Here is an 8,897-nt window from a genome sequence, read left to right on the forward strand (position 1 = left end):
ATAGATAGATAGATGATAGATAGATAGATGATAGATAGATAGATAGATAGATAGATAGATAGATAGATAGATAGATAGATAGATAGATAGATAGATAGATAGATAGATAGATAGATAGATAGATAGATAGATAGATAGATAGATAGATGATAGATAGAGAGATATATACAACTATTGAATCATGTTATATGTACAGAATGCTATTCTGTGGCTGTGAAGTAATTCTGGTGTTGCAGACAACCATAAATTGTAGCTATATGAACTTTTCCATTTTTCAACCACTTGTGTGTATTCACCAATGTGAAGCATGATGAGGAGCACACATTACCTGTTGAACTTGTAACAGGGCCCTAGGATGGGAGACCCACTACTCTCATACACTATCTTCTGAATTATTTCAGATCCTAGAATCTTGGAAAAGTCTTCCTGAGCATGCTATTAATTGTTATTAGTGAGAAGCCTCAGCAAGAGACAGGAACTTAAGAAAGATTAGGTTTGGGGAAAATGCATTCCAGGAAGACAATCATTTCTAAGTTTCACTGACAGCATAGACACTGAGGAGCAGTAGCAAGGCATTAGATAACAGGGTTGCATGAATTATGAGGATCTAAAAATTAATTTACAGATGCCTACAAACTCCCTAGTACAAGTACACACCCTCTTGATTTCTCATTACATGTCTGTAGACCCACTGAACAAATTCAACCACTCAATGACATTGAATATTAAGAATCCCGGGCAATAGGAAGAGATAGACACTAATTATTCCCCGGTTGGAAAAGCTTCCCACGCATTGATCACCACATTGTACTAAGCCTGTGATCTATGAATCACTCAGAAAAAGGGTTGACAGCCCTCTCTCTATCAGCATCTGCTCTGGGGCAGGGTCTTCTTTCCCATTCTCACCCTCCGTCTTCCCTGCCCCAGAATCAATTTTCATATACAGCTGTGCATAAGAGGGGTAGAGATTTGTGCAGAGACCAGACAAGGGAGGTGCTCAGAGGAGTATCCTCAGCACAATGAGTAGTAGGCCTAATTCAGAAATGTGGGAAATATGTAGACACAAGGGAAAATGTAGGCTAAATTTTCCTAATTTTTTCAAAGAAATTAAAACATCACTCTGCAGTCTTCACTGTCAGCCTGGGAAAGGCTAAGCAAATTAGGTAGTGAGGAGGAAGGGTGGAATGGTAGTTTATCCTGCCCGTATTTACAGTGGGAGTCTGGCAGAAAGGGGTACCACTCAGCCTGTGATTTCCCTGTGATGATCCCTGGAATCAGAAGGGGCCTTAATAAAACCAAGAGGAGCAGGAAAAGCTGACAATGCTAGAGGACTCTTCAGGAGAGGACAAACACACAGTTAGGTTACTGCACTGTTTCCTGGAAGGGAAGGGGAGGGATAGTCACACTGTCAAAGATACAGTAGCAGGTTAAGAAATTACAGGAGAGGCAACAAAGAATGGTAATGATAAAATGAAAATTGTATCACATGTGTGGAGAGTGAAATTTGAACAGCACTCCCAGAGAATGAAAAAGGCAAAAGATTAAATGATAACAAAGAAATAAAGAGAATACAAAAGCAAAATGTAAATAATTGGCATTTTAAAAGAGTGATTTCACAAATACAAGGGATTATTAATGAAAAAATAGAAGAGAACAAGATTTTTGTGAAAGGAAAAAAATTATTTTTTATGTGGATGTTGTTGTTGAGTGCTGTAGAGTTGACTCCTACTTGTAGTGACCCCATGTGACACAGTAGAACTGTCCCATAAAGTTTTTGTGACTGTAATCTTTATGGAAGCTCATCACCAGGTCTTTTTCCTGCAGAGCTGCTGGCTGAGTCAGAACCATCAACCTTTTGGCTAGCAGTCAACTGCTTAATTGTTGTGCCACCAGGGCTCGTTTATATGTGGGTAGGTCTCATTTAATTAAAAAAGATGCATAATAAACTCACACATATATATATATTTCTTGGAAAATAATTTGAAGAAAATGGAAGATGAAAGAAATGGAGGTCGGGACAAATGAAAGAAAGGAGGGATGGAGGAAGAGAGAGAGAAAGGGAGAAAAGAGAAGGCTGGAGGGTGGAAGAAAACATTCAAAAGTACAAAACAGAATAAAAGGAAAAAAAATCATCTACTACAGAATAAAATGCTGACTGGCCACAAACATCTTCTTGAGAGTGAAAGAGCACCTGAACAGAAGAAACATGCTATTGGAGTTAAAAGTGTGGGCTCTGGAGCCAGAATTTTCCTGTATTTGATCCTATTTTCACCACTCAAATGTGTGACCACAGACCATTTCATTTACTTGGCCTCTTTTGGACTCAATTTGCCAATCCGTTCTGTAATAACAGAAAGAATACAGTTTGCAAGGAAGTACATGTCAATATTTTAGACTAGTGCCTAGAATGTAATGAGTGCTTAATAAAAGTCATTATGAATATTATCAGATACATTCGAATTGTCAGTAATGTGAATTGAAAAGAAATACAATGAAATACATTAAGGGCAATAAACAGTAAGATACATCCGGATATTTGTGTAGAGAAAACAAATTGAGAATTAAGAATCTGGAAGAAACTGTATACTATTATCAGTAATAAACACAGAATTCTGTAGACACATAGGCACGTCTGCAAAAATAATGCAAATATGATTGCAGAAAAAAAACTGTGTAGAATTCAAAATGATTCTTAGCAACAATGATATATAGCAAGGTCTGAGAATGTAATGTAAATTATCTACATTAAAAAAAATAAAACCAATTCCATTTACATAGAATGGAAAATGAGGAAGTTGTACTCCTTCATTCATTCAACCAACCACTTACCATGAGCTTGCTCTTCACCAGGAAGTGTCCTAGGAGCTGAAGATAGTCAACAAAGCCACTCACAGCATACATTCTAGTGAGGCTGGTCAAATGTAAACATTCAATGTAGTGATAATCGAACACTTTCCTCTCGATAAATGAGCCAGAATGATAGGTTTTCATGCATGACTCAAACACAAAGAGAACTGCAGTGTATGAAAATTTTTTCAAAGGAATAAAAAAATCATTAGTAGTATTGAGATGGGACATAAGAATGTGTGTGCATGTTTATTCTAAAACACTGGAAAGTATAATAGCTAATGCAGAGTATAATAGCAAGAGGTTAAAAATACAAGCATATAGTGAGATTATAGAAAAAACAACTCTGTCAATTTTAGCAATGATGTTATAAGTGGGATGAAAAATCCCTTTTAAAGCATAGATTCACTTTTAAAGAAAGCAAAACAAGGTACAAAATGGAAAAGATAGAATTTAAAAAATACGATTAAAAAACAATGAGAGTGATATATGTACCTACAGGTGATCTATTTCTGAACAACCAGCCACTGAAAGCCCCATGAAACAGTTCTACTCTGACACACATGAGTCAGAGTTAACTTGATGGCAACATATATATGTATGTGTGTGTGTAAGAGTGTGTGTGTGTGCATGTAAGGAAATATAATAAATGGAGCTAAAAGAGTGATTCTGTACTACAAATTTTAAAAGGAGAAGCTTTTTGTATGCTTAATATAACCAGTTAATTTTCAAAATGACATCCTGTTTTGACAAAATTACATCAGAAATAAAAGAAAATAACAGATTTACATCTAAATCAGAGACTTAGAAACACTTCAATATAGCCCTAAAGCACTAGTCAGACCAATAGGAAGCCTAAACTTGAACTTAACCATAATCCACTACATAAGAAAGTCTATGGGATACAGCCAAAGAGGCATCCAGAGGGCATTTAACAGCACTCAGTAATGTAACTGTTATAAAAAGTATGTGATGTAAAACATTTAAACCAATAAGTTAGCAAAATACCCACAAAACAGATTTACTTAAGAGGAAGAGAATATAAAAGATTTAAATAGATACTCAGGGATTCCAGAGTAAGTAGACTGCACATAAAAAACTGACTCTTTTAAATTGAGAATAAAATGATTTATCTTTTGACCCTGTTAGTGATACTGGAGAGGAAAGAAACGGAAGACAAAAAAAAACATTAAGGATAAGAAAAAATTTTAACCACACATGTGAGACAAGCAAAATATTTATAGTGTAAGAGTTTTATATTCAACATTGTACTAATAAACCTGGAGATTTAAATAAAGAAGATACATGCATATAATTTATATGTATGCATGTATATATGCACATATATTTATATCATATATAATTATATATAGAGATGCACTATAAAACCAAACCAAACCCACTGCCATTGAGTTGATTCCGACTCATAGCGACCCTATAGGACAGAGTAGAACTGCCCCATAGACTTTCCAAGGAGCAGCTGGCAGATTCAAACTGCCTACCTCTTAGTTAGTAGCCATAGTACTTAAGCACCACGCCACCAGTGTTTCTAGAGATGCACTATACATATATATAATTAAATTGACTTAGGAAAAATGCTAAACTAAAAAAAACTAAGCCCCCCTAAATTTGGAAATATTGAAAAAACTTAATAGAGTGATATCCCACAGAGTTTCTTAGATCAAAAAACATGTTTTGCAAATCTTCTAAGAAAAAGTAATTTCAGAATTGTTTCAGTGTATAGAAAGATATGGAATTAATTTTCCATTTATTCTATAAACTTGTACAGTGTCCAGATTACAACTCCCCCATAATTATAAAGCATTCTCATTTATAAATACAGAAGAAAAAAGTCATAAACACATATTAGTTATGGAAACCAACAATAGACTAAGAATAATATACCTGTAAACCTGTTCATATAAATCCCCTCCCTTCCCTGCTTAATACCCTTCAAGGTGCCACATTTTTCTTGACCTAAAGACAAAAGTCCTGAATATGGCCTGTAGCTGCCTGATCTCCAGGCCTGTGTCAGATTTTGGCATGTACTTCCCAGGAAATAGCCTAACATGAAGAGCTCCCTCCGCCTAGAGCACAATTTTCTCCTCTTCACCTGGTTACTACCACCCTAGGTCTCAGATCACATATGCTTCCTGCATGGACCTTCCCTGGTGTCAGAGACAGTGTTAAACTCCTCCTCATGTCATTACAATTGTAACCTTGATTGTGTGGTTGGTGATCAATTCTTTCTCTAGACCATAAACTGGTTTTCCTCACCATTGCCTCTCTAGCACCAAGACTTCAAAAAATGTTTGTTGAGGGATCAAAGAAGGATCTGCCTGCACTAACACTAATTGAACATGAGGAAAGACAATTAGCAAGATGGTTTATTACTTAACTTAGTAAGAGTTTATTAACAGCTCTTTATATTAAAAATAGGCAAAAAAAATCACGACCAAATAAGACAGTTTTCACGATATCAACAAAAAACAATGAGATATGTGCTAATGTAATAAAGATGAGGAAAACTGTAAACCGGTAAGGCATAATCACTGATGCACACCTTGTTCCTGGATAGAACCCCAGTGTGTTAAACCTGTCAAATCTCTGTCTCTCTCTCATTTAACTTTTAAATAACATGCAATTCTAATTAAAACCTCAACAGTATTTTCTTTCAGAGGAACTTGACAAAATTATCTTAAATCTGATCTGAAAGAAAGAGTGCATGTTATGTGTTCAAAGGGAAAAATATGTTAAAAATTGAGAGCACTTAAACCTCTGGAGGATCAATAGAAAAATGCACAAATTGATCAACAGAGCAGTAATCGGTCTAGAAATAGCCCCCTCCACAAAAAAAAAAAAAAAATTCAAAGCAAGAGAGGGAAAAAAAAAAAACAGCATATATGTGAAGGTTTCACAAAATAAAATGAGAATGTAAAGAAGTGGGAAGAATAGATTTTACAATAAATACATGAAGACAACAAAATTGCAAGTTAAAGGTAAAAGAGGTAAAAGCACTTTCAAACTGCAGGCCAGGTGGCTCAAAGACTCAAATACAGGAATTTAATGCATTTCTGGAAGAAAACATTAGAGTAGTGTTTGAATCCATTTGACAAATATGTATATTATTTTTGTAAAAAGAAAACTATTTTTAAAGGATGATAGTAACATTTAGGATTTCCACTGTGAGGAAGTGGCCATTCTTATGCATTGCTGGTGTCAGTGTAAATTAAAACAGTTTATCTGTCAGGTGGACACTTGAGAATATGTTGGCATCTCCTGCCTGGAGGGGAGATGAGAGGGTAGAGGGAGCTAGAAGCTGGCGAAATGGACACGAAAAGAGAGAGTGGAGGGAGAGAGTGGGCTGTCTCATTAGGGGAGAGTAATTAGGAGTATGTAGCGAGGTGTATATAAGTTTTTATGTGAGAGACTGACTTGATTTGTAAACTTTCACTTAAAGCACAATAAAAATTATATAAAAAAACAGTTTATCTGGAAAAGGTTGGTAATCTTTATCAAAATCTTTTAAAAGTATACACACTCGATTGAGAAATCACACATCTATGAACTTATTGTAAACAAATAATTAGATAATAATGTGAAAATATGAGTTTCTGCAAGGGCATTAATTGAAACATTGCTATTGATAGTAACAAACAAAACTAGAAACAATCTAAATGATCAACAATGCCAGATTGACTAAATTAAATATTAACCAGTTTAGATCACACCCATTAATAATAATGATGTAGTTATCGGCATGTAGGAATGTGCATAATTTATCTTTGAGTTAAAAGGCATGTTATAGAATGCAAATGCCTACCTTTTACAAAGATAGATATTTATGGAAAAATCATAAAAGTCCACTGTTGGCCCAAGAAGTTTTGGGTTGAGATAGGAAGGAATTAACCCAAGGACATAAATCAAGCTCAAGGTTAACAGCTCTGAGGCTCTGTTGAATTGCATGGAGATCAAAGACACATGAAGACACTTCACCAGCACCTCCTAGAATCTTCCACGAGGAACTTTACATTTCATGCCTTTCCAATAAGATAGGCTAGCATCTGATGGCTCTCAGAGTTCAATAAAGACATCTTGGTTTCTCTGTGATGCTTTCCTTAACTTCCGACCAGGGAGAATTCATGCTCCCCTTGACCGGACATGACTTCAACTCATTTTCCGCAATTTGCAGCATTCTGGCTGGTGTTTTTATACCCTGTGTGTTTCTGCCTCCCCACCTAGCATGTGAAATACTGGCAGGTGGAGTCATGCTCTAAGTGATCTTTCTATTCAGAGCCATTAGCACAGACTTGCTTGTATTAGGTAGCGTACACATTGATTGATTACCCTGTTCGAATCCCTCAGCTGCTCCTTGGCAAACTTATGAGGCAGTTCTACCAGTACTACTCTGTCCTACAGGGACACTATGAGTCAGAATCAACTCGATGGCAACAGATTTGGTTTTGGTTTTTGGTTAATACTTAACTGTGAAGTAGAGGGTCAGCAGAAGAGAGGGAGACCCTCGATGAGATGGATTGACACACTGGCCTCAACAATGGGCTCAAACATAGTAAGGTGAGCGAGTATGGCTCAAGACTTGGCAAAGTTTTGTTCTGTGATACATAAGGTCTCTACGAGCTGGAGCCGACTATTGGCACCTAACAACAGCATAGTTAATCCTTTCCCATTTGAGTCATACATTATTACATGGCACAAAAGATTTAAATATATGCTTTGTCATTTTCTGTGATATCAAACAGAGGCTAACTTTGAGGACCACTTGAGGCAGACCAAAACTTGTCTTTGAAAAAGAAACAATGATGAGATCAGAAAAGTGACAGGACTATGTGGCCCACTTTCGTTCCTTCTAACCTCACAAGGTGCGTTACACCTGCATATTAAACACGGCCCGGCCAATTGACATCTAAAAACATCAGTGACGATTATGCCTGTCTTCCAGACGATTCTTTTGAACCTGTCCAAAATGGGTTATAAAAGGAGATAAATAAGATCAGCTCATGAAATAGGGACTGGCTCCATCAAACACTGGCAAAATAATGTAGCAATTGGTTATCTCTAGACTAAATACTTTTTCAAGAAAAGGATGTTTGTTTTAAACAAGTGAGTAGATATTTTGTAGATGAAGCAACAGAAAAATTGTGGTCTCTCTCAAGGGTTTCCATGGTTATGTCAAGCCACTGACAGCATTTAATTGTAAAAATTTAATTTTTACTTGAAAAATATACCTGTAAGTATACTAATTCACTATTCGCAAGTACTCAGAAATATTCCAGTTCTAACATATGTTTTTTGTTTTCCAACTAGATTTGTTTACAGCTTTTATTTTACATCCAGTTAAGTCCTTTCCTTGTTTGTTTGTTTCATTTTTGCCTCTGGAATCCTGGGCTGTGCTGCATTCATTTCCAACCCAAACTTCTTGGGTTAAAACATCTCAATTCCTCATGCCTCCTCCAAAATTGTGATTTTCCGTTCTATTAAATTCAATTATTTGCTCAGGTTATGTAAGTCCTGTGCTTCAAGCTTCTAAGATATCAAGCTCATTGGTGTGAACTGAACACCAATTACCAAAAATTAATAGCCTTTCTTATCCACTCTCCCCTGCCTCTCTAACAAATATGCATTATCAAAGAGAGCCAAATGGCTTCTTACCCTGAGAATTAAGATGGATGAATCCAAGGATAGTGGATCACTTATAGGTATATTTAGAGTCAAGGATATTAGTTAAAGGCAAAATTGTTGACACACAACTTCAGAAGTAGTAAAACCTTAGAAACTGAAGTGGTAAAAGGAAGCCTCCTTGTTCTTCCTGTTTTCTGTCTCCATATTGGCCTCCTTCCTTCCTTGCAGACAGGATAAGAGATACAAGTAGAAAGGACGCAAAGTATCAAATAGGAGAGTCTTGTTAGAAGTATTTTAAGACTACTGATTAACCAGAGCCATTGATTTCCCACATGAGCACCACGAACACTTTGTGGCATGTGGCACCAGAGATCCAAATAACCTAGAGAGTGACATCATAACTAGATTTC

Source organism: Elephas maximus, chromosome 2, assembly GCF_024166365.1.
Source record: "Elephas maximus indicus isolate mEleMax1 chromosome 2, mEleMax1 primary haplotype, whole genome shotgun sequence".
In the NCBI taxonomy this organism is placed as follows: domain Eukaryota; kingdom Metazoa; phylum Chordata; class Mammalia; order Proboscidea; family Elephantidae; genus Elephas; species Elephas maximus.